General features: G+C 41.1%; 1 protein-coding gene and 1 long non-coding RNA gene across 2 annotated transcripts in view; both read right to left on the minus strand.

The window, feature by feature from the left end:
* The window catches only part of LOC140069241 (uncharacterized), a 381,540-nt gene that overhangs the window by 86,172 nt on the left and 272,394 nt on the right, over positions 1-22,974 (minus strand). The gene's annotated exons all lie outside the window — the stretch shown is intronic.
* LOC140069260 (uncharacterized) overlaps positions 12,706-22,974 on the minus strand; it is a 179,979-nt gene continuing 169,710 nt past the window's right edge. Inside the window, exon 3 of the long non-coding RNA XR_011848764.1 lies at positions 12,706-13,446. This is a non-coding gene — a long non-coding RNA (uncharacterized lncRNA). The remainder of the gene's footprint in view (positions 13,447-22,974) is intronic.

Here is a 22,974-nt window from a genome sequence, read left to right on the forward strand (position 1 = left end):
ACTCTCTAGCACAATGTAAGTCTAGTCTGTAATGTTTCGCAAAAGTCATGTGGCTGGACCAGGTAGCTGCTCTACAGATCTCCTCTATTGATGCTCCTCTCTTCTCTGCCCAGGATGCTGCCATGGCCCGAGTTGAGTGCGCCTTAACCTTCCCCGGGATCTCTAATTGTTGAGTTGCATATGCTGCTCTGATTACCGATTGGATCCATCTTGCAATCGATGCTTTGGAAGCTTTTTTGCCTTTATTTCTCCCCCCATATTGAAGAAGGATATTGTGATCCTGGCGCCAAGATTCAGTCTGTTTGAGATATTGTAACAGAGCTCTTCTAACATCCAGGGAGTGCCAGGCCATCTCTTTCGGATTTTTGGGCTCCTGGCAGAAAGAAGGCAGGATGATTTCCTGATTCCGATGAAAGTCAGATGAAACCTTGGGAATAAAAGTTTTGTCTAGAGTTAAAGTTACTCTATCACTGGATATTTTTAAATAAGGCTCTCTAATGGAGAGGGCTTGTATTTCTCCCAATCGTCTAGCTGAGGTTATTGCAACTAAAAATGTTACTTTTTGGGTCAGATCTTTAATGCTAGCCGATTCTAGAGGTTCAAATGGTGGCCCGGTTAGGTAGTTTAGAACTAAGGAGAGATCCCAGGTAGGAACTCTTTGTTTGAGTTGTGGCCTCAACCTGGAGGTGGCCCTAATGAATCTCTTAATCCATCTATGATCTGCAAGAGGTATATCAAAAAACGCCCCTAAAGCTGATATCTGTACCTTCAGCGTATTGGTTTTTAGTCCTTTTTCAAATCCTGCTTGTAGAAAATCCAGGACCTGAGAAATATTGGGAGATAATTGATTAGGGGTTGCTGTCCCACAGAAAGCTACAAATTTCTTCCATATTTTGGAATATATAGCCAACGTTATCGGTTTACGACTTGCCTTAAGTGTAGAGATCACACTGTCTGACAAGCCTTTAGACCTCAATAGTCCCCATTCAGGATCCAAGCCGAAAGCTTCAGGTTTTGCGGGTCTGGATGGTATATGGGTCCCTGATGAAGAAGGTCCTTCCGATATGGGAGTAATATTGGGTCTGCTATTGCTAAGGCTTTTAGTGTTGCAAACCAATTCTTCTTGGGCCAAAAGGGAACTATCACAATCGCTTTTGCTCTGTCCGTGATAATTTTTTGTATCATCTTGGATATCAACGGCATTGGAGGGAAGGCATACATTAAGGGTGCGTCCCACTTGTGACTGAATGCATCTCTCTGACAGATCGAGACATCTCTTTGCAGCGAGAAGAAAAGACCTGTTTGGTGTTCTCCCTGGTAGCGAAGAGGTCTAACACTGGAACTCCCCATTTCTGTGTTATCTGGCCATAAATTTCTTGGTTTAGAGACCATTCGTGATGGTCTATCACCCTCCGACTCAGGAAGTCTGCTATTCCATTCTGACTCCCTTTTAAATGTATAGCTGTTAGAGACAAAATGTTGTTCTCTGCCCAAGTGAAAATTTTTCTTGATAGATGCAACAGGTCCTGACTCCTGGTGCCCCCTTGATGGCGGAGATAGGCTACCGTCGTCACATTGTCTGAGTAGACTTTGATATGGGAGTCTTTCAGATATTGAGAAGCTCCCCTTAGTGCTTCCCAGACCGCCTTCAACTCTCGATGGTTTGAGGATCGTTTCTAAGTCGTCAAGGACCATTGCCCTTGAAGATACCTTCTTTCCAGATATGCTCCCCATCCTGACAGACTTGCATCCGTCTGAATGATCTTTATTGGCCAAGGAAACCAGTGAACTCCCTTTTTCAGATGATCTTCCTTTGTCCACCACACTAGGGATGACTTTATGGATGGAGGTAGTTGGATCTTTTGATCTAGGTGCGAGGGATCCTTGTCCCAGGATGACAGAATCCAACTCTGAAAGGTCCTTGTATGACTCTGGCACCATTGGACTGCTCCTATGCAGGCGGTCAGATGCCCCAACACTTTCATAGCCTCTCTTATTGTGCAAGACTGACGTTGCAGAAATAACAGCATTTTTTGAATCATAAGGCTCCTTTTTTCCTCTGGTAGGAAGGACATCTGGAGACTGGAATTTAGTTGTATACCCAGGAAGACAGTTACTCTGTTGGGAATAAGATTGGACTTTTCCCAATTGATGATCCATCCCAGTTGTTGCAGGGTTGAAATAGTTAGATCCCTGTGTGAGATCAACTCTTCTTCCGTAGTCCCAATTATTAGTAGGTCGTCCAGATATGGAATGATCTTGACGTTTTTCATTCTCAGATGGGCTATTACTTCTATTAAAATTTTTGAGAAAGTCCTTGGGGCTGATGAGACCCCGAATGGTAAGGCCCTGTATTGGAACCTGCAGATTTCCTTTGTTGGAGAGAGGATCGCAAATCTGAGATACTTTTGGGACTGCTGACAAATGGGAACATGGTAATAGGCATCTTTCAGATCTATTGTACATAGGAATGCCTGATGAGGGATGAGTTTGGTAGCTGAACTGATTTTTTCCAGTTTGAATTTTCCGTAGAGGATGAATTTGTTTAGTGATTTTAGATTGAAAATTAGTCGGAAGGAGCCATTGGGCTTCTTTATCAGAAACAAGGGGCAGTAATGTCCGGTCAATGTTGCATTCCTTGGTACTGGTACTACAACACCCATCTCTTGAAGTTTCATGACTTCCTGCCATAGCTGAAGAGAAAGAGATCGATTCTGCAGATTTGTTATTACAAATTTTTTGGGAGGAAGGGCTGTTAACTCCAATTTGTAGCCATTCTCCAACAGATTCAGGACCCAGGGGTTTGACGTTATCTGCGCCCACTGTTGATAGAACCTTAGGAGTCTTCCCCCCACTCTGGCGTCATTGCTTTCTGAACGGCTGAGATGTGTTGCTAGAGCTTAGGAGAAAACCTCTTCCTTTTCCTCCTTTGGGATAGCTCCATCTCCCTTGCTTGCCTTTTCCTTTATAAGGAAATTTCCTTTCTCTTGGCTCACGAAAGGGTTGTTTCTTTGGAAAAGACTTTGTTTCTGGAAACCCTTTCCTCTTGTCTGCAGCCTTCTCTAGAATAGCATCTAGATCTGGTCCGAACACATATTCTCCCTGAAACGGAATACCACACAATTTGGATTTGGAACGGAAATCCCCACTCCATTGTCTCAACCATAGTGTACGTCTGGTAGCATTTGAGAGAGCGCCTTCCTTTGCGCTAAACCTCACTCCTTCTGCTGATGCGTCCGCTATAAACGCCGTTGCAGATTTCAAAGTTGGCATTGTATCCAGGATGACATCCCTCGGGGTTCCACTTCTAATATGGTTTTCCAACTCCGACAACCAGAAGAACATTGTACGAGCCACCGATGTTGTTGCTATATTGGCTTTAAGGTTTAACATACTAGCCTCCCAGGTTTTCTTCAACAAGCTGTCTGCCTTCCTATCTAATGGATCCTTCAATTGTATCGCATCTTCAAACGGAAGATCCGTCTTTTTTGCAATTTTGGTTACCTGAATATCTACCTTAGGGGGGTTATCCCATAGGCGAGAATCCTGCTCATCAAATATTAAACGGTTCTTAAATTCTCGGGATACTGAAATCCTGTTCTCTGGCTCTCTCCACTCCTCTAAGATTAACTGTTTTAGGGTTTCATTCACTGGAAATACTCTCCTTCTTTTTGCTTTTAGAATACCAAAGAGTTCATCCTGAACTGATTTGGATTCTTCAACATCCTCGATCTTAAGCGTATCTCGTACGGCTTTTAGTAGCGCATCTAAATCTTCAGACAGAAACATATATTTTGATTCCATTTTACATGCCGAAGAAGAGGGAGGTGGTTCCATTTCAAATAATTCTACATTTGATGTGGATGCCTGTTCGCCCTCAGAATCTGATTCTGAACGGGATTCTACCACTCTGGGTCTTTTGCAAGGTGGTTGTAACTGCGGAATCAATGCAGAAATGGATGAAGACACTGATGACTGAATCTCACTCTTAATGAATCCCTTCATTTCATCCATAAATGACGTTCTTTCCTCTCGCATCAACCCATCAATACATTCCTTGCAGATTGTCTTTTTATAATTAGGAGACAGTTTATTATAACACATATTGCATCTTTTTGAAGACGCTTTTTTCCTCTCCACCTCTTTAGTTTTCTCCTTCTCCTTAGTATCCTGCTAAGAGAGAAGGAGATCAGGAATTTACAGAGATCTTTTTCGGTAAAGGAGGATAACCCCCCCGTCCCCCCAGATACCCCCGAAACCACTCACAGGAGTTATAGGCGGGGGTTCTGGTAATGTCACATCCATAATCAGGGATTCCATGCCTTCAATCTAAACAGAGTATCACGCATTTAGAAATTTCCAAACATAACATGTACTACAAGAAGACAAAACCTGACCTTATACAGAGTTTTTGCCGATTAAAGCTGCACCTGCATAACAGAATAAGGCAATTTAGACATTATACAGCAACATTAAGGTCATAGACCTGGCAAAGTACCTTGCACCCACTGTTTAGGAGTGTCACGACCGAGTCACCGCTGATGTAATCCTATAGACCTCAGAGCAGCGTGCAGGTCGACCAGCGCTGGCGTCACGAGTGATTCTGTAGACCTCAGATCAGCGTGCGCCATTTTTTAAAATTTTTTGGCGCCCTGCGCCGGCTTCAGGTTCCTGAAACGTCACTTCCGGTGAGACGCGGCCCACCGGAAGTTGTCATCACGCTCCCGACACGTGGCCGGGAGCACCAAGATGGCGGCGCCGGGTGTCTTTGGCTTCCCGGAGCCGCAGGCAGAGCCGGCTGGAGACTTCGTGGGACCAGGAAGAGGAGGCACGGCGCTGATCGGGATCCCAAGTCTCCGAGGATGAAGGTAAGTACCCGCTCCTATCACAAAAAACTCCCCCATACAGTCCCACATGGCGGAGACCGGAGGAGTACTCTCCACTCCCTGCCCGTGTAGGGACAGGAAGCCACTGGTATGTGGATGCAGGGGGGGGGGGTGTTTTAACCTCTCCGCTTCCTGTCCCTGCAGGGTCAAGGGTCATCCTCCATGTGGGGCCGTCATGGGGGACGCTAGGGGAAAAACACAACATATTGGGTATCACCATGTCCGTAACAACCCGTACAATAAAATAAAAACGTCACTGAACAACGCAAAAAAAATGATGAAATGCTCAAAAAATTAGTTCTAGAATCTGCAAAACAAGTTAACTATAAAAAAAGCCATATAAATGGGGGATCGCCGTAATAGTGATGAACCATAGAATAAAGATAACACATTATTTTTATGGTAAAAAAAATGCTAAAAACATAAACAAGAATTAATGATTTTTTTTAACCACCACCTTAGTGAGTGAGTTAATAAAATCTGATTATTCGCTATTGGAAGCCCGGAAATGATACATAAAAAGTGGATCTCATCCACACAAAAAAAAAAAAAAATCCCCCACATGTCCAAATTACAAAAAAATAAACATTTTGTAGCCTGTAAGATGTGACAATGCAGATCTGCTCTGAATGGCTAGTTCTGTTCTATGCCCGGCCGTGAGCCCATACAGCAGTCACCACCACATATGGGGCATCCTCATACTCGGGAGACATTGGGTATAAAACTTTATGGAGTTTTTTTGTCACTTAATACTTTGTGAAGGTTTAATTTTTGGCCAAAATTAATGTATTGTCTAAAAAAAAAAAAAAAAAGACAGCTAGTAAATTAATCCTCCATCTTATTTTAACCCTTGTGAAACATCTAAAGGGTTAACACACTTCTTAAAGGGCACCTTCGGCTGCGCAGCCGGAACTACTGCGCATGCAGTATGCATGCACATTGCAGGGTGCAGTTTCTAAAATGGTATAATTTTAAGGGGTTTTACTGCTGTTTAGGCCTCTCAAAGTCACTTAAAACTGAGCAGGTGCCTCAAAATAAGAGTTTCAGTGATTTTCAGAAAAATTGCACCCAAAACTCTGGATGTCCTAACAACCTAGAAAAGAGAGAGGAGGCATAAAACCCTGCGCCGATATACAGCAGACATTCGGGAAATGTTAGCTGTAAAGTTACTGGGGTGCTATCACTATCTGCCTGAAAAGCAGAACATTTTGAACTTTGAAAATGAATAATTTTTAGAAAATTTCCTTTTTTTATCATAACTAAACATAAAAGATATCATCAAAATGTTTCTATTACTTTGAAGTACAATGAGTGACGAGAAAACAATCTCAAAATCCCCGGGATATGTTATAGCGTCACAAAAGGTAGAACCTCCTATAATGGAATACAAAAAAATGGGACCAGCACTGCACAAAATGAGGTCAGGTGAAGAGTCTAAAGGTCAATGCATTTAAAGATAGCTTAAACCACAAGAAGAAGAAAGGATACATGCCAAGTGACCAAGACAATACATTCTTTATTCATATATCAAAAAAATCCCACACACAAAAAGAGAGAATAAAAACCATTAAAAAATGTGAACAATCGCAGGAAAACCCAACATGTGATAGTGTTAGTGATCCTGGGACCACCAGCTCCCCCTGGAGACTAAAGCCTCATGTAACACAAAAAGAGATACAACAATATTATCCTATAAGGGATTACACATTGGGCTAGGGAAAATGCGGTACCAATATATAATGTAAGCAGATTGCAAAAAAGTCACAAAAAAGGGGGGTATTTTTTGTATAGAGCATGAGAGTATGCAAGCAAAAGTCAATAAATAGATGGTACCACACTGCGCACCTAAATCAAGAGATAAGCAAGTATTACCTGTGCGGCAAACATACACACAAGAGGGAGCTGGGGATGGCCGCCTCAGACGTATCACCACCTGCTGTGGCTTCCTCAGGGGTATCTGTATGGTGTGGTGCGTCCATTTATAAAGGAAGATCCCATGTGTTGGTAGTGAGCTAAATTAGCTCACTTCCAGCATCAAGTACTCAATGTGGTGCAACAGAGAAATGTGTCCCCGTGTTCTCAATGTGGTGCAACATAGAAATGTGTCCCCGTGTTCTCAATGTGGCGCAACAGAGAAATGTGTCCCCGTGTTCTCAATGTGGCACAACAGAGAAATGTGTCCCCGTGTTCTCAATGTGGCACAACAGAGAAATGTGTCCCCGTGTTCTCAATGTGGCACAACAGAGAAATGTGTCCCCGTGTTCTCAATGTGGCGCAACAGAGAAATGTGTCCCTGTGTTCTCAATGTGGTGCAACAGAGAAATGTGTCCCTGTGTTCTCAATGTGGTGCAACAGAGAAATGTCTCCCTGTGTTCTCAATGTGGTGCAACAGAGAAATGTGTCCCCGTGTTCTAAAGAGTAAATAAGCCAGAAACTGGTACACTAAATGCACGCACAAAACAGGGGATGGCATAAAAACCTACACTGCAAATAAATAGCTTACAAAAGTGGTATCTATAAAAATGTGCAGATCAAATGTATAAAAAAGGCACAAAATTGTATAGAGTATACATGAGAAAATATACATGCAAAAAAGGGGGGAATGTACATAGAAAGGTTGTACAGTGAAAATAGTGTAAGATAACAATATAAAAATCAGTGTATGTGACACAATATTGTATAAAAAATAAATAAATGAATATTAAATAGTGAACTAACCTATAGCATGTAATATACTTAAAATACTATATACCAGTGATGGTTAAACCTATGGCACTGGTGCCAGAGGTGGCACTCGGAGCCTGTTCTGTGGGCACTCAGGCCATCACCAGAGATGACTCTAGGTATCTTCCTGCAGTCCCAGACAGCCCAGGACTTGCTGTGCACAGAGCTATATTAAAGTGACAGCTGTACCTGGGACTATTTTCTGCTTTATTTGTGTCCTCAGGTGCTGGTATCAATGAAAACTGTGACAGAGAAGGGAGTATAAATCACAAATTACATTTCTGTGTTGGCACTTTGCGATAAATAAGCGGGTCTTTGTTGTAGTTTGGGCACTCGGCCTCTAAAAGGTTTGCCATCACTGGCCTAGAACATATAATCTATCACCCCACCAATCAACACATACATACTATCATGGGCCCATGCATCATACATTCAACCAAACAACCACCATATGCAGAATGAATCTGCATATTAGAGATAAACAACATTGGGGGTCATTTACTAATTGGGGGTCATATACTTATTTGCATTTTCCCGACGTGTTACCCGAATATTTCAATTTGTGTCGATTTTCCCTGAATTGCCCCGGGATTTTGGCGCACACGATCGGATTGTGGCACATCGGCGCCGGCATGCACACGACGGAAATCGGGGGGCGTGGCCGAACGAAAACCCGACGGATTCAGAAAAACCGCCGCATTTTAAAAAAAAAATGTGCCTCGAAAATTGCACTTACCTTCACTCAGCCCGTTGTATTCCAGTGCTTTCCGATGCTCTTCAGTGCAGCAGCGACATCTGGTGGACGTTGGAGGGACTACCTTAGTGAATCCCAGCCGGACCCGAATCCAGCGCAGAGAACGCGCCGCTGGATCGCGAATGGACCGGGTAAGTAAATCTGCCCCATTATGTGTGATTAGATGATGTCAATATAAACTAAGTGAGTGGTTGCATGGACTACGTGCCCATAAAGTGCAAGTGCAACAATTTAAATGCTAAATTGTACTACAGTGAAGTAAAATGGATGGATGGGGGCGAAATAGTCAATGCCAGGTAGGATACCCACCCATGGAATGATGCTCATAGGGATCAACGGAATATAAAAAGCGGACGAGACATTCAAGAACATTATTCAAATCGAAGATATATATGGATACTTATAGTATATATACGGTATCAATAAAAAGGTATATCTGAGTCCAGAGTGCGCAACGAGATACAATAGGACATGGAAGGGAGGGGCCAGCCACGGAGGGCCAGCAAGAGAGGGAGAGAGTCCACAAAAGAACGACTATGGTGGTCGTGAGCAAGTAGAGCCTGGTGGATTCCGTGGTAAACTAAGCAAACTGATGGGATGAATCCATTTCTGGGATGGCTGTTCAGAAGAATTTTGGAGGAATCTAAAGGAATCTAAGAATGAGTTCCCTCTTGTGTGTATGTTTGCCGCACAGGTAATACTTGCTTATCTCTTGATTTAGGTGCGCAGTGTGGTACCATCTATTTATTAACTTTTGCTTGCATACTCATGCTCTATACAAAAACTACCCCCCTTTTTTTGTGGCTTTTTTGCAATCCGCTTACATTATATTTTGGTACCGCATTCTCCCTAGCCCAATGTGTAATCCCTTATAGGATAATATTGTTGTATCTTTTTGTGTTACATAAGGCTTTAGTCTCCAGGGGGAGCTGCTGGTCCCAGGATCACTAACACTATCACATGTTGGGTTTTCCTGTGGTAGATTATTCTGCGATTGTTCACATTTTTTTAATGGTTTTTATTCTCTCTTTTTGTGCTGTGGTGTTTTTTTGATATATGAATAAAGAATGTATTGTCTTGGTCACTTGGCATGTATCCTTTCTTCTTCTTGTGGTTGAACTTCCTATAATGACACAGGGCAGATTTTAAAAATCAGGTCTTGTCCTAAAGGTATAAAATGGCTTGGACCTGAAGGGGTTAATAAACCTTTTTTGTATTTATTGTTTAGTAAATGGGCTTCCTATGTCTATATATAAATCAATACAATTAATTAAATAATTTTAGGTACAAAAAGGTTGATATAAAGAGAACCTGCCATGCACATCAACCCACTCAAAATAAATACTTCATTAAAAACCCTTAAAAAAAAAAACCCTATTGCCCTTATCCCTAAATGGTTCCCTTTCATAGCTGCAATATTAAAAAATCTGTATGTAAACTTATATGCAACTCACCTGATGTGAGTGCAATGATATTGATGGGGTGTTATGTAGATTAGTGATGTGTCGTTCGCGAACGAGCCGGCTCCCCTCAGTGAGCCGATGGCTCACTTAAGCCCGCCCCAAACCGGCTCACCACGGTCCTTTAACCCGATACAACCGTGTTAAAAGTGGAGTGGCGTGGGGTGATTAACTGGCGTGCGGCTCCCTATTATACATGTAATAGGGAGCCGTTCAGAAGCCAGATGAGCCGGCTCTTCTTAGTGAGTGAAGCCAGATCACTAAGAAGAGCCGGAATTGCCATCACTATTGCAGATGTGTCACTGAGTGACAGGTCTCAATGCTAGGACATGCTACTGTATGTAACTAGTACTTAGGGACCACCTGCCAACATTTAACTACAGACTTATACAGCTCCCTTTACTTTCACCTTCAGGTGCAGTAGGAAGTTGTTTATAACTTGCTGGAATGTTGATAGAGAGAGACAGACACTCCAGCAGAAAGGTGGGGACTGAGAGAGCTGGCTATGTGAAGAGTCAACCTCAAGCTGCCTTTAGGAATTGTTTTTAGGGAGTCACACGTCTCTCTCATTCAGGAGGGGGCTGGGTAAGCAGTGTCAGGGTCAGTGAGGAGGTGGGGTATACAGACTGTATACTGCAGCTCTCTGCCTCCATCACTGGGACAAGGCAATCAATAAAAGTCGGCTCTAATCCCATGGAACAGGTATAAAGACATCTAACAAGTACTGTGTGTGGCTACCACGGTGTTCCCCGGTGACAGCTTCTCTTTAAATAGAATATTAACATAAGGTGCATTGTAAATACAGGAATAGTTGATTAGAGTAGGAAGCTTTTTTTGTCGAGCAACAGGATGGACTTCTCACTCCCCATTTAGAGAGCCTGTTAAAAATTTGAATCCCGCCCCTTTTTGCCCAGTTATTTTCACATTTTTTGTATTGGGGCTATTTATGAGGGATACAGTATTGTAGGGTTCCTATCTTAAAGGGGTTGCACACCTGACCATGTTTTTTTTTCTGCTACTGTAGCTCAGGTATACAGAAATGATTGAAGCTTAGTTGAAAATACCAGGCACTACCCAGGATCAGGAGAGGAGCGGTTTGTGGAAGAAAACAGACTTGTTTTTCAACCCCCTGACATCCCCTTTAAGTGTTCTACATAGGCCCTAATTCACCAAATGGAGACCCTTATACCCAGTTTCACCGGTATACATGCAGTTAACCCTTATCTTGCTAGTTTACTATTCCACTCCGCCCCCTACCCTCAGTTTATCCCCTTCCTTATGCCTCCCCTTTTTGATTACAATGCGCCCCCTCTTCAGATTACCAGCCCCCACCCCCAGCTTCTTGTCCTGTGTAAGGAGATGGTCCTGTCACCTCCTGGCGCAAGGTGAAACATGAAGCAGGGAGTTGGCAGCTCATTCACCATTGAGACTCCACCCAAAATTCATCACAGTCCCACTGCATCCAAAACATTTGGAAAGTACAGTATAAACAATGAAGTGTCAAATACTACTCCATTGTCCCACAAATACAAATTACAGGCGGTCCCCTACTTAAGGACAGCGACTTACAGACGACCCCTAGTTACAGACGGACCCCTCTGCCCCCTCTGTATATAACTATAGTCCCAGGCTGCAATGATCAGCTGTAAAGTGTCTGTAATGAAGCTTCACTGATAATCCTTGGTCCCATTACAGCAAAAAAATTTCAATTCCAATTGTCACTGGGACAAAAATTTTTTGGGGTCTGGATCTACAATTATAAACTATACAGTTCCGACTTACATACAAATTCAACTTAAGAACAAACATTTGGAACCTACCTTGTACTAGCTTGGGGACTGCCTGTATTTAGTATGTCAAGTGTTCATCCACATGGCAGTAGTATTTCTGTTAACAAGTAAGACAGGACACACTAGGGCAACGATGGCGAACCTTCAAGAGACCGAGTGCCCAAACTGCAACCCAAAACCTTCCTACTCATCGCAAAGTGCCAGTACAGCAATTTAACCTGAAAAAAAGATGGTTTAGTTAAGAATCAATAATATTTTGTCCTAACCCCTTAGTGACACGGCGTGGAAAGGCTCTAGTGACCGGGGCATTTTTATCGAATTTTCGTTTTAAGAGCCATAACTTTTTTACCTTAAAATTTTTTGCAGTGTTTTTTTAGGGCACTTTTGTCAGACTGTGCACGTTCCTCTAGGCTAAAACTGCTTGCGCAGCTCTTTTCAGAAGTGTCTGCGCCGCTATTGTGTCATACGTGACGTTTTTGTGGCACAGCTGCGCTGCTTCCATGCTACACAAATTACGGGGGCGTGCCGTTGAATGATCCGACTGATTTGGACCGAGCGCCGTATTTAACTTGCAAATTGTGTCGGACCAGTGCAGGGAAGTAGTAAAGCGTCCATACCTTATGTCAAACCGCCCACTTCCTGAAAGTGACAGGTACCACGCCCCCTTTGATTCAGAAGTACACGCCCCTTTGATTTAGTCCTATTTCTCTCCATTTTTTAATGGGGTTTCTGTAATGTGAAGGTGCAGGGTTGATGTAATGTGTGGGTACCTGTATGTTGTGCAGAGTGAACCCCCCTTTTATATGATCTGTAGCAGATTCATATCATATTGGTTATCACACATAGTTTCATTTAATTTTAATTGTATATTTATCTAATGCAGTGAAGTATAAATTGAAACCCCCTATGATTCAGTCCTATTTCCCTTTCTCCTTTTTTATAGGGTGCCCTGTATGTAATGTGTTGTATGGCATGTGTAATGTGTGGGTGCAGAGTGAGCCCCCCCTTTTATCTAATAGGATGTAATGTGTGGGTGCCTGGAGGCTGTGCAGAGTGAACCCCCTTTTATCTAATGCAGTGTTCTTACTTCAAGTATAAATTTAAATGAAATTGTGTGTGATCTCACTTTATATTAACTTGGATGTAACAAATAGTTTAATATAACTTTAATTGTGCGTGTATAACATTTATATATAATGTTTTACCATAGATAAAATGACAAAAATGAAACAGACACCTAACAGAATCTAAGGGTCGCTCTGTCCTTATATTCTGTTCTCAGCTGATAAGATCCCATTAGCACACGGCCCCTACATTAATTACACTGTATGATGCAATATGATGTATCAGAAAAGAAAAAACAGAAGTAACGTGAATGCTGAAGTGCTAAGATATGGGAAAATCTGTCAGGAAGAACCTGACAGGATATACTTTTTACACAAACAGAAGTTTAACTACACTTACCCAATATGCTACATCAGCATGTATAAGACTAGTAGAAACAATCGCATTACAGAGTTAACCACGTGGTTTGTAATAAGGGGAGCCCCCTTTTCTTTAGGAGTAAACTTCCCTGTGTTATCCCCAATGGGGTGGATGAAATAGACAGTCCTCTGCGTGTAGTAGTGAATGATTTGGATGGTTCAATCAGTGACATTTTTATTTCTTCCAGATTCTCTCGCGTAGTTGAATTACCCACAACTGTAGAGGGGATATTTAGTTCAGCCATGGCTTGCAGAAAGGTGTCCCATCCAGTAGGTATTGTGTTTTTAGCAGGCTGTGATTGAGTCTTCTTGCGTATCAGATCTCTCAAAATGCTGCACCATGCGTATCTGGAAAGGACAACAATTACAGTTCATATATATTTCAGGCCATCATTTTCTTACACCAAGACCCCTGACTGTGATACATAACTTTAATAGGTATATTCAAATATTTCTCAAATTCCTCAACAAAATCGCCAGGATGGGGGCCCTATCTTTTAAAAAAGAAATGTTTTGCCCTAGTTAAAGGGGTATTCCAGGAATATGAACCTCTGCTAAAAAAAACCAATAATGCTATAAATATGTTACTACAATAATACACAGTGTCAACAATCACAAAATAAAGGTTACTTAGTTTGTTTTTATGTTCTGAAAACCTTTATACGGTTTGATAAGTAGGTGGAGTCATATCCAAGATGGCCGACACACAGTACTACAAGTCCCATGAGCCTTTGGTATGAGACATGTCTTCCTGACCTTTTACTTATCTTCACAGAGATGTCAGTTATAGCCCCTCCCTCTCCTGCTCCCAGTGGTTTCCAAGGTGATCATCTCACAGAAGGGCCTGCTCTATTACTCCAGGAATAATAGCTAATAAATCACATTTTTCCATCTACCATTATTTTGTTTGTCTGTGATTATCATTTCTTCTTCCTGCCAAAGCATGGGTGGTGTCAAACAGCAGTGTCCATGTTGCAGTGTCCAAGAAGTCTTACATCCATGGGTGCGATCACACGTCACATTTAATGCATGTGTTTAGAAAGGCATTGGAATAGCTGAAGTGTGATTTGCCTAATTAAACAGCTGTTAACATTTGCGTTTACAAAACGCAAATGTTAACACCCGTGTTAATACATGTGTTAACATTGTGTTAATGAACACATGTGTTAACCGCTATGTTAACACATGTGTTAACAACGCATTAATGGTTGCATTTTGTAAACACATGTGTTAACTGCTGCTTAATTAGGCAAATCACTCTTCAGCTATTGCAATGCATTTTTAAACGCATGCGTTAAACATGACTTGTGACCGCACTCCGTATCCTGCTTAGTACTTTGCATCAATATTAGAAGACCAAAACCAAGAGTCTCTGTTTAGCAATTGCTCTTGCTACTCAGTAAGGACGCGTTCACACGTTGCGTTTTGACCTACATTTTCATTGCGTTTGAAATGCATTACAACAGCTGAGGAGAGGTGATTTGCCTAATTACATCACTGTTAACATTTACAAAACATTAACATGTTCATTTTGTTAACATGTCTGTTAACATTGTGTTAACTGAAGCAAACAGTAATGTAATTAGGCAAATAAACTCTCATCAGCTGCTCTAATGCATTTCAAACGCAATGAAAACACAACCAAAACGCAACATCTGAACGCTCCCTAAGGATGCTGCCACACGTCACGTCTTTGTACCGTCTTTGAACCAGTTTATCTTCATTTCTAGAAGTGTAGTAACATACAGCAGCTGTTATGTGCATCCAGTTATTTTCACTACTATGCTATGGATAGGTGATGTGGATGCATGTGTAGAGTGTATTTGAGAATATGGAATAAGTGTGTGTTGAGTTGTATTCACATATATGGTAAAACTACATAGAATCATCATGGTTGGGAAGCATTTTGGTGTATATCTCTCAGATATGCAGTGTACACCGCCAGATGGGTTCATATATCCTTTGCAAGTTTGGGACATAATATTTTAATATTGAAATTTTTAAAAATAGTGAATAGTCCTATTTAAATAAAATTAAATTATACAATTAAATTCTATATAACTGAGTTTTTTTTGTATTCGGCTGTAGTAATAATTTAAGCTATGTTCACACGACACAGTGAGGCAAACTGCACTACATTTGATAAATTTGGGCCATTGGTGCAGAGTGCACCACATTACTAATTACTGCTCCACTCTGTATCATGCTTAGACCGAGTATACCATTTTTAAAAAAAATTTCAATCAAGTTGATTTTTTTTTTCAATTGATTATGTGTTATTATATGGTAGTAGCCAACTAGTGGAGCCAGCTGAGCGTTGCTGGTCCCGGATCCGCAAGGAGCATATAGTATATGGACAGTGTATATAGTATATATAGATAAATGGAATATATGGATGTAGAGATATATACAGTATATAAATAGGATTAGAGATATACACAGTATATGGATAGGGGATATCTCTATTCCCTATCTATATACTGTATATATATCTACATGTCCTATCCATATACTACATATATACAGCATGTGGATAGTGTATATACAATATATGGGTAGGGTGTAGATATATACAGTATAGAGATAGGATTAGAGATAAATGCAGTATGGATAGGGAATAAAGATATATACAGTACATGGACAGTGTATATAGATATGTACTATATGTTCATACACTTTATTTATTCATATCCTAAATCCATATACAGTACACATCTTGACACTATATATTTATCGGGTGTAGAGACATTTGCAGTATATGAATATATATAGTCTCAAGATATGTATTGTATATGGATTTAGTATATGAATATATAGTTAGAGTAATATATATTATATACATCCATCCTATGTACATCTACTCTGACTATATATTCATATCCACTTATAATACATATTCTACATACATTGTATATTCATATTTACTCTAAATCTAGTGATAAATGGCCAATTATCTTCATTACTATAGATGTTATTATATACATAGAGTATATACATGTATGTATATGTATACATATGGTAGTACATATATACATATATTATATACTATAGTATATTATTATGCATGATATGCATTGTATCCACTTTTCTGAGGTACAAGTGAAGTTTATTTATTGAAAAAAATAAAGATACAGGATATGGAGTTTACCTGGTTACATGATACAATGTTGCAAACTTTGTTTTGTGTAACAATCTCAGCACGGAGCAGAGGAGCTGGAAGCTGTGCTCTCTGCTGTGTAAGGCAATGGCAGGTCATGTGACCGCCCAGCTTCAGAACGAGAGAGAGTGTGTAGAAGAGGCAGAGCTGACCCCCACGCTGCTGACACAAACGTCTGACGTCAGCAGCAGCCGCCATCTTCCGTCCTGTGTCCTATCCCAGTGGAGGGAAGGCACAGGACGGATTAAAGGGCCAGGAGTTTTTTTTAAACTGTGAAATATTAGGTCAAAATCCTTTTTCTGCTAAACCAAGCAGAATTGAAAATAACAATCAATTAAACATTACATTAGATTTTAATGACCTTTCTAAATACAGATTATCCTTATTCCTGGAATACCCCTTTAACTTTGTTCAGACCCCTACGAGTCATATCTAGTAATAAATTATGCCCCCGCACCCCGCTAACTTTTTATACTCAGCAAGTAGATTGTGACAGTATTTTCTGTAAGGGTGTTATGTCCTGTATTTCATTGCAAGGGAATGTTCTAAGATCCAGCTGTAAGTACCTATTCATACAAGATTTTATTGATTGCGTATTCTGTCAGAAGTGTTAATGAAGGATGTCAAACGGCTCATGCAATTCTACATTTCTACAGAGCGCTGTAGTTTTTCTGTAGATAACTGATCTGTGTATGTGAGAGGTGTTTAGTTTTGCAAACCCGGACATTGTTTGGGTCTAAAGCGTGGCTTACCCTCAGTATCTTTGTAAGATTTATTTTCTGGCGCTTCAGGGATTGCAGGTAATGAGGGCGATCTTTAAAAATTTTCGGTCGTTTCATTACATCTTCTGCATCAGGTTCAGCGATGGCAAGTTGCAGATTTTCTTTAACACGTTAGCGACGCTAGACGATATAGATCGTCTTTCTCCGCGGGTACTTCACGCAAAAAGACGATCTATATCGTCATACATTGAAACTGTCACCATGTGTTAACACATGGTGACAAGTCCGTGGCGACAGCTGTCAACGACACCGGATCGTCACGGACATCGGGCCAGGGACCTATCACAGCTGTCCCTGCCCAACGATCACTGTGATTGGTCAGGGGATCCAGTCTGACCAATCACTGTTAAAGAGTGAGGGGAGAGCTGGTTCCCGGGTCTGATTCTGTCATATTTTGTGACAGAAGTGACAGGATCAGAGCCGTGAACCGAAGCTCTGTCCCCTCAGTGTGTGGAAAGTGCCCCCTCACAAACAAATACCCCACAAAACCCAATCCAACCCCCTCCACACCCCTATTCTTCATCTTTATTCAGTGTGACAGCCAGAGCTGTCATTTTTTTTTTTGTGTGATCAGGGACAGCGAGTAGGGACAGCAAGTAGGGACATATACTGTATACACAAAAGCAGTATATAAAATCGTACGTTATTACATATACTTACACTGACCTTCAGCGTTTGTATCCCTTCCTGCGCTGACATTTCAGTTACTTGTTTTATCATAAAATTTAAAAAAATACAAAGAAAAATACAAAAAAATATATAATTTCTAGTTTTATAGATATAGTATCAGTTTAGTACTGTAGGGATACATTATTACATATACTTACACAGACCGTCAGCATTTGTATCCCTTCGTGCGCTGACGTTTCAGTTAGTTTTTTGTTACACCATAAAATGAAAAAAAAAACTATTAAAAAAATACTAAAAAACAAAAAAAAAAAAAAAAAAGACAAAAAAAATTGTTTCTAGCATGGCTGAACGGGTGTATTCTGCGGATGAGGCCTATGCCTTCATGTGTTCAGATACAGACACTGCAAGTGATGAAGAACACTTTCTCCTCCTCTAGTGATGAGCCCTCACAAAGGCGCAGTAGGCAGAGTGAAGAGCAGTCAAGTGACCCAGGTTGGGAGCCCCCAAATATGTTTTCTCCCCAAATTCCAGCATTCAGTTCCAACCCAGGAATAAATATTAATACAGATGGGTACAAGGAACTTGATTTTTTTTTTAATTTTTTTTACAGAGGAATTTGTAGACCTAATGGTTACACAGACAAATCTGTATGCAGAACAGTTTCTGGCCGGTCACCCCACTAATGCCACAGAATTAAAACAATTCTGGGGGCTTTTTCTTAATATGGGACTTGTTAAAAAGCCTAGCATCCAGTCATATTGGTCCAGTGACGTTTTATACCACACACCAATGTACAGGGCTGTAATGACAAGACCACGTTTTGAGGCGCTGTTAAAATTTCTGCATTGCAGTGATAATAGTCAGTGTCCTGCTGCTGGTGACCATGCCCAAGACCGATTGTACAAAATTAGGCCAGTAGTGACTCATTTTAATGAGAAATTTATGGAAGTTTACACCCCACAAAAAAATGTAGCCATCGACGAGTCACTTGTACTTTTTAGAGGTAGACTTAAATTTCGGCAATATCTGCCAAGCAAAAGAGCTCAATACGGGATCAAAGTTTACAAGCTCTGTGAAAGTGAAAGCGGATACACCTACAAATTCCGTATCTATGAGGGAAAGGACTCCCAGATCTGTCCACCTGAGTGCCCCCCTGTCCTAACCACAAGCGGTAAAATTGTATGGGATCTTTTATTCCCCCTGATGGGTAAAGGCGATCACCTTTACATAGATAATTTCTATACAAGTGTCCCTCTCTGTCAGTGCCTCCTTGAAAAAGGAACAGTGGCCTGCGGAACAATAAGGAGGAATCAAAGAGCCCTCCCAAAAAATCTGGTGGACCTTAAATTGAGACGGGGTGAAAGCAAGTCCTTGTGTCAGAGTAACATCATGCTGACAAAATATAAGGACAAGAGAGATGTGTTTGTCCTCACATCTATCCATGCAGATTACAGCACCCCAGTCTCTGTTAGAGGAGCCAATGCCACAGTCCTCAAGCCAGTCTGCATACAGGAGTACAGCCAACACATGGGAGGGGATGATCTAGCCGATCAAATGCTACAGCCATATAATGCGATTTGCAAGTCCCGCACTTTGCACTAAATGCACTGCAACCTTTTTGTACCAAATGCATTGTATAATTCCTTTATCATTTACCGCAAGACCCGCCAACAAGTAACATACCTGGCATATCAAGAACAAGTAATTAAGCAATTACTGTTCCCAGAGGGTGAAGAGGGTGCGAGCACATCCCATACTAGTCACGCCAGCAGAATTGTGCCAGGACAACATTTCCCATCTGAGATCCCCCCCCACAGAAAAGACAAGATGGCCATACAAAAAATGCCGTGTGTGTTACAAGAAGGGAACACGCAAAGATACCGGTTATCAATGCGACACTTGCCCAGATAAGCCAGGGTTGTGCATCAAAGACTGTTTCCGCGCTTACCATACTTCCCTGGAATATTCATTTTATTGTTATTTTGTCATTTTTGTTATTTTTACATGATCCTGAACAAACATGCCCAAAATTTCATTGCAATGTTGGCCATTTACAAAGTGATATTATACCTAAAATTTAAAACCACATTTCATTTCATTATACCCCTAGATGAATACAGAAGGAACAAGTGTTCTCCACAACATATGCAAATAGATTTTGCCTGGATTTAATTTTACTAGCGCCAAAAACTTTCATTATACCCCTAAATGAATAAATTCTGCTTTCTGGGTGTTGCTTTCAATAAGGTTCACTTATGGTGGTGTTACATTATTCTGTTAGCTCAAATCTACTATAAGTGTGGAATGGGGCCTATAAGTCACTATTGCTTTATCCTGGAAACCTTTAAGGATTTTGTTTCCAAAACGGGGTCACTTGTTGCGGTTTTTAACGGTTTCCATTCCCAAAAGTCTTTGTAAATGAAAGGTGTGACATAAAACTTTCAGGAAAATGTACTCACTCATAACCAAATGGTGCTCATTGGCGCTCTGTTCTGTGCCCTGCTATATGCCCTAAAAGCAGTTTACACCCACATGTGGGGTATTTCTGTGATCAGGAGGAATTGTGCAATAAAATGGGGTGTGTGCTTTTTCCTACAACCCATTGTAAATTTGTACATTTTAGGCCTAAATTAATATATTAGTGAAAAAAATTATTTTTCAAAATTTGACTTCCATATTATTTTAATTTTTGTGAAACACAGAGGGGAAGAAAAGGCCATTGTACCCCTTAATAAATTCCTTCAGGGGTGTAGTTTACAAAATGGGGTCACTTTTTGGGTTTTTTAAATGTTCCCATTCCCCAGAGTCTTTGTAAATGAATGATGGTGGCCTAAAACAGTTTCAGGAAAATCTACCCACTTATAACCAAATGGTGCTCGCTCTGTTCTGTGCCCTGCTATATGCCCTAAAAGCAGTTTACACCCACATGTGGGGTATTTCCGTGCTCAGGAGGAATTGTGCAATAAAATGGGGTGTGTGTTTTTTCCTATATTTGTACATTTTAGGCCTAAATTAATATATTAGTGAAAAAAAATTATTTTTCAAAATTTTACTTCTATTTCTCTTTAATTCCTGTGAAACACCGAAAGGGTTAAAAAAAAACCTTTTTAAAAGTGGTTTTGAAAAGCTGGATGGGGGCTGAAAATGCTGAAATGAAGTAATTTGTGATGGTTTTTTATTGCAAAGTCTTTTAAAAAGCTCTTTCTTAATTGCAATAGTCCATAAACACGGTTTCCAAATTTTCCTATAAATTGCTGTTACTATTGTAAGTCTGCTAACATCCTAGAAAAATTTAAGAATATTTACAAAGTTATTACAATATAATGCAGAGCTATGGTAAATGCTATTTATTAAGTACCATATATACTCGAGTATAAGCCTAGGTTTTCAGCACAAAAAATTGTGCTGAAAACCCAAACTCGGCTTATACTCGAGTAAAAAAAAATATAGGTTTTACCAGGGTTTTGTGGTAAAATTAGGAGCCTCGACTTATACTTGGGTTGGCTTATACTCGAGTATATACGGTAATTTGGCTGGTAAGATTGTCTGTCTGAAAAAAAAAACATGTTAAATTAGAAAAATTTCAGATTTTGATTTTTTGCTACATTTCCCCTTTTTTAATAAAAAAACATGATTCATATCAACTAACATTTACCACTGACATAAAGCACAGTGTGTCAAGAAAAAACAATCTCAAAATAACATAGATAAGTTATTGTGTTCTGAAGTTATTATCAAACAAAATGATACATGTCAGGTCTGAAAAATAGGCTTGCATCCTGAAGGTCATTTTAGGCTGCGTCCTTAAAGGGGTTGTCCGAGTTTAAAAAAAAAAAAAAAAATATATGTGGCCGGGAGGGGGGTGACTAAAACAATAAAGATGTACTTACCTCCGGTGCCCTCCTGTATCCAGCGCTGCTGTCACTCCGGTCCCGGCGCCATGTAAACAAACATGGCCGCCGGAGCAGCGCTGGACTCAGCTTCCGGCCGGCCGTGGCCGGGTACGCCTATCCGTCCCTATACACAGCATTGTGTATGGGGGCCGGAAGGTTGTCGGGTCCGGCCGGAACTGGATACGGGAGGGCACCGGGAGGTAAGTACATCTTTATTGTTTTAGTCAGCCCGCTCCCGGCCACATATAATTTTTTTTAAAAACTCGGACAACCCCTTTAAGGTGTTAAACGCTTTTAGTAATCTTTATATACAAGTAGGTTCACCGCACCGTGGTCCGCGCTCGGCGCACCATGCTCGCCCGCTTCCTGTTCAGGCGCACGAAGTGATCGCGTGCATGGTCCGCCGAGCGCGGACCAAGGTGCGGTGAAGCTACTTGTATATAAAGATTACTAAGCGTTAAAACGCTTTACATCTCTTTAAAAACAGAACAAAAATAAGCTCCGGCACCAGCTCACCCTGAGCTGGTGTACGGCATTTGCAGCTTATAACCACCATTGGAAGTGGAAGGTTTCCTTTAAATACTCTATGCTGATTTTTTTATACTACCTTTTGATGCCCGATATATCAGAAAATAAAAATAATTTTCCCATATGGTCCACACTGTGATGATGAAGAAACTGCAAATGTCCTAATTTCCACTTGCCTTCACACAAATTGTAATAAAAGGTCAAAAAGTAACACATAAAAAAAAATGACACCCTACACCACTGGTACCGAACCTATTGCACGTGTGCCAGAGGCGGCACTCAGAGCCCTTTCTGTCGGCACCCGGGCCATCGCCCCAGCACACCAGACAGGACTCAAAGAATCTTCCTGCAGTTCCAAGCAACTTAAAAGATGCTGGTGTCAGCCATATTGAAACTTCGTAAGAGGGAGAATGAGTAGACAGGGCCGAATTATCATTGGAGGACCTCCTGCTGGCCCCACGATTCTCTGTGTACAGAGGGACACTGGAAAGAAGCTACAATGATGAAAAGTTATCATCTTTCTACTGTGTTGCTGTCCTCAGGAGGCCAATATGATCGAAAGTTGTTGAACAGGGAGCAATAAGTCACTGCTTTAATTTTTGGGAGGCACATCGCAATAAATAAGGGGGATTTTGGGTTGCAGTTTGGCACTCGACCGCTAAAAGGATCGCCATCACTGCCCTACACTGTTCTGTGCTGCATTACCCCCTGCCAGGAGGAATATAAGAGTAGTGAGTGCTGTATTACCCCCGGCCAGGAGGAATATAAGAGTAGTGAGTGCTGTATTACCCCCGGCCAGGAGGCGTAAGAGTAGTGAGTGCTGCATTACCCCCGGCCAGGAGAAGTAACAGAGTAGTGAGTGCTGTATTACCCCCGGCCAGGAGGA

Source organism: Engystomops pustulosus, chromosome 7 (genome assembly GCF_040894005.1).
Source record: "Engystomops pustulosus chromosome 7, aEngPut4.maternal, whole genome shotgun sequence".
In the NCBI taxonomy this organism is placed as follows: domain Eukaryota; kingdom Metazoa; phylum Chordata; class Amphibia; order Anura; family Leptodactylidae; genus Engystomops; species Engystomops pustulosus.